Below are 4,847 nucleotides of genomic sequence, written 5' to 3'. Positions count from 1 at the left end.
GTTAACTGAGCAATACAAAATGAATATTTAAATCAAACAAAAAATGAATTTATTGAGAATCTTGGTACACCTACCCCTCACTATTTCCAATACTTAAACTTGACTGTTGTTCATTTCCTTTGAAAAGATTCCCTAAATAATTAACTTTTTGAAGAAATGTTAAACTAATTCGACACAATGAAATAATTTAATTATTTATCAAATGTGAATCGCATGCATGATTTATGGAATCTTTTAGTTTTTTATCTATTGGACTATGACTATCAACGTGTATTCAATTTATATATCTAAGAAAATCTAAATCTACGGATTATATTACTCGTTTCAATTGCAACTTATTCTCTCGAACTCACTCGCAATATAAAATATTATTAAAGTTAGCTAGACTTCAATAGTTCGAGGAAGAATAATAATATAATCAAGAATAAAGCAAAAGTAAATGATTAAATTTATTCAAACAACCGTTCGGAGTAGGATCCCCTTGAATCCCAACAAAAGACATGTTTAGCTGCTAAAATTCATACTACAATATAAAACAATAATTAAATGAAATTTCTTAAATTAAAAATACTAGAGTAATTGAATAACGGAAGACACACTGCTTGAAAATCTTGGATTCTTCAAGTTTTATCGACTCATATTTTTTTCTCCTTGCGTGTAGCGGCTCTCCCTTACTGATAAAAACTGTTGATGCTCCATCAAAAGGTTCTTGGGCCTTTCTAAGTAGTTATCATCGAGAAAGATTTGAAAGAAACCAACCAATATTTTTTTCTTATTACTCGCACTGGGGTAGCTGGAATCGCCCGCCCCAGCGTACATATCTCAAATTGGCCAAACTCGTCTGGCAAATTTTATTCTTGTGCACACTAAGGTGGATAAAAAAATATGCTCCAGTGCGATGGCTCGCAGATCTTCTAATTTCTTCAATTTTGCACTAGGGCAAGAAATTTCATCCGCTCTAGCGCTCCTTGCTTGCATTTTTTGCCTCAATTCATTTTCTTGAACAACTTACCTACAAACCAAACCAAAGCATATAATATTTGAGCATGATGCATAATAGGACTTAAAAATTAAATTCAAATCAACATAACAAAATATGCATGAACAAGACTCTAAACGACTCACAAAACATGTGAAAAAGACATTTATCAATTCCAATACCGATGCATGTCCATTTGGGCTCTTCCTAGGCTTTTTGCTCAACTTTGACTATTCTTCCTCCAAATTTTCCAACACTTTCCACGGGCTTCGCTTGCGTGGCATCCATTTGTTGACTTTTCTACCAATTCTCTTCATTACAAAAAGTAATTCAATGACTAACCGCAAAACTAGGATGCAAACATGGGCAAACAAGCACAAAAAGACGTAAAAATAGACTACAAAACGACGATACTTTTTGTGCTTATCAACTAACAGAAGAAAGAGGGTATTTTGGTAATGAAGACAAAGAGCGCCGACTCCAAATTTCCTTTGGTTCTCAATGAAAATGGCTTGTTGGAATATTAGAGGCTTTCACAAACCTCTCAAACAAATGAGTGTCTGATCATGTTTTTGGTAGTTTGGAATCGAAGTTTGATAAGCAATCCTTGGATAACCTGATGAGAATTCGGTTTTCAGGTATGAAAGTTGTCCATAATTTTGATATTAATAGTAATGGTCGTATTTTTGTTACATGGAATCCTGCTTGTGTTGATTTGAATGTTTTGGATATGGGTAAGCAATTTGTGCATGTTCGTATTACTTGTTTGAGGAGTAAGATTGTTTTTGTGCATCTTTCATTTATGGCCTTAATAAAATTGTGGAGAGGATACCTTTATGGTCGAACTTGAATCAATTTGGTGATATGCCAATTTGGAACCATGGATTTTGTTAGGGGATTTTAAAAATGCGCTTTCCCCGGATGAAAGGAAGGGGTCTTGAGATTCGGAACTATGAGATTAAATATTTTGTTGATTGTGTTCGCCACCTTGACTTACGTGATTTGCATTTTGTTGGTCGTTTCTACACTTGGACGAGTCCGAAAATTTGTAATAAATAGGACAGAGTTATGGTTAATACTCATTGGACTAATGCGAATCTTGATGGTGTGGTTGAATTTGTGGCTCTGATCATACTCTCATAATCGGCTCTCTCTTGGAAAATGAGATGGTAAAAAATAAGTCATTCTAGTTCTTTAACATGTGCGTTCTTAGTGACGATTTTATATATATTGTGGTGGAAAAATGGGGGTTCTTTGGAGATGGTACAACACAATATAAACTTAAACTATAAATTAAATAGGCTTAAAGCTCCTCTTAAGACTCTAAACTGTGTATAATTTGGGCATATTTCTTCTAGAGCTGAAGGTGTGAAGAAGACTTTGGAAGATTTGCAAAATAATAGTCTTAATATTGGCGGAATTGCTATTGGAAACGGAGAGATTGTTGGACCCATAAATCGAAATGTGCATATCTTAAACAAGGTGATAGATGTACTAGGTTCTTCTATGACTTTATCGAGATGAACAATAAAATAGATGTCATTGTTGCCTTAAAAAACTTTGATGGGAATACAACCACTGATCGGGTACAATAGTGGGTGAATTCACGAGTTACTATAAAAATCTGTGGGTTCGAAAGGGGATAGTGTGGATATTAACAAAGACATTATTCTTGTTGGTCCTTGTACTATGGAGGCCGATTTTGAGGAGCTGGTTGCTTTTGTCACTATAGATGAAGTTAAGGATGCCTAATTTCTTATCATATTAGACGATTTATAAGAACTTATATGACTTACTTTCAAAATTGTTTACCAAATTAAAATTCAAGCAGTTGATTTTATGCTATATAATAAATTGTACTGAACATAATATATAGAACAAAATGAACTGAAACAAATTTTTAAAAAATTATATATTCAAACACCACGTATAAAGCATAATAACCTAAAAATAACCAAAATATGGATTTTATCAATGTATAAGTCATAATCTACAACAGTGAAGTATACTAAAGACAAATAATTATCAATTTAAAATCATTATAACTAACTCATAAAAACAATATCAAATGCAAAAGAATGTTTGAGTTTGAAGGCTTCATGGGAAATAAAATTGCTACAGATTCCGTCCAGAATAATGTTTCGAAAGATTGTGTTGGAGTTCTGGTCGATGAAAAAAAAGAGTGGTTATGAAAAAACCTATAAATGAGATGACTAGACATATCAAACCACTTTGTCTAGAGTATTGATAGATAATGGATCTGCTGTCAACATTCTACCCTACAGAATTCTGCAGAAGTTGGGGAAAAGTGTGGAAGACTTGATTCCTACAGAAGTATCTGTGTCAGCTTTTACTGGAGAATCCACCAAAACCTTGGTAGTTTTACAAACAAATGTTAGTGTAGGGTCTCGATCCTCTCTGTCAACCTTCTTCGTGGTCAATTAGAGTGCTAGCTTCCATGCTTTGTTAGGGAGGGATTGGATTCATACCAATCATTGTGTGACATCCTCCATGCACCAATTATTGTTAATGTGAAAAGGGGATGAGGTTGAAGTGGTACAGGCTGACTCATAGCCGTATCAATCTAATTCCAATACCATGGAAGCTAGATATTATGATGAAGCTTTTAATCCAATTAAGTTTCGTAACTATAATGTGCATTGACAACCAGGAGCAGTGTACATGTAAACTTGATAAGACCAAATCTTATAGAGATTTTAGGGATATTATTTTATAATATTTGTGTTTATCTGTAGTTATTATCTCACTGTGCTTATCTGAATTAATTTTATAATATTTGTAGATTTGAATAAAAGAAGAAAAAAGCCTAATTTGGGAGATAAGATGATTTTACAAAATTTCAAATTAAAGGAAACAAAATACCAAAAGAAAAGAAATAAAATATTTTTATATTTTATTATCTTGAGAATATTGAAGTTTTGGAAGAAAATCTGTACAGATCTTGATAAATAAAATCTCTACAATCTTATCAACAGTTTTTTGAAATTAACATGGGCTTCAAAGAGTTGGAGGATTAGGCCCATGAAGAAATATAAAAGGCAGCGTACGTGAGCAGCAAGAGAAGAGGCGCAAAAAGAGAAAAAGAAAAACCAACGTGGAAGAGAGCAGACAGAGGAGAGAGACGTGAAGGAGGGGAAGGAAGAGAGTAGAATCGAGGAGGAGAGAGAAGAAAGGAAAGAAAAAAGGGAGGTAGAAGCGTACAGAGAAGAAAAGAATGCAGAGGAGAGAGAACAGAAGGGCGGAGGCAGAGGATAGACACAGAGGAAGGAAGAGAATACGGAAGTGCAGAACAGAGGTGAACAAAAGACTACATGGAAGACAACACCGGAGAGGAAGGCAAAATGCAGAAGCATGAAGAATTCCTCAACACACGCCAAATCACTGAGAATTCCTCTTATTCCTCCTTTATTTTGTTTTCTTCTATGAAATTAAATCTGAGTTTTCACTTTTGTTTTGAATTCATTGAATAATTTTATTTAGACTAAGACCACGATATGGCCAAACAATACTTTGTTGATATTTGGTTTCTTTTCAATATATTATTTTTCTTGATTTTAATTATTGATTTATGTTGGTTTAATATTTCTTGTTAATATCATGGTCAACTATTTACATGTTTGTTGATTAATCACGAATCGAAAGATGGTTGATTAAATCGAGGAGGAGAGAGAAGAAAGGAAAGAAAAAAGGGAGGTAGAAGCGTACAGAGAAGAAAAGAAGGCAGAGGAGAGAGAACAGAAGGGAGGAGGCAGAGGATAGACACAGAGGAAGGAAGAGAATACGGAAGTGCAGAACTAGAGGTGAACAAAAGACTACATGGAAAACAACACCGGAGAGGAAGGCAAAA

Source organism: Primulina tabacum, chromosome 5 (genome assembly GCF_025594145.1).
Source record: "Primulina tabacum isolate GXHZ01 chromosome 5, ASM2559414v2, whole genome shotgun sequence".
NCBI classification, from domain to species: Eukaryota; Viridiplantae; Streptophyta; class Magnoliopsida; order Lamiales; family Gesneriaceae; genus Primulina; species Primulina tabacum.
This window is presented reverse-complemented; position numbering follows the sequence as displayed.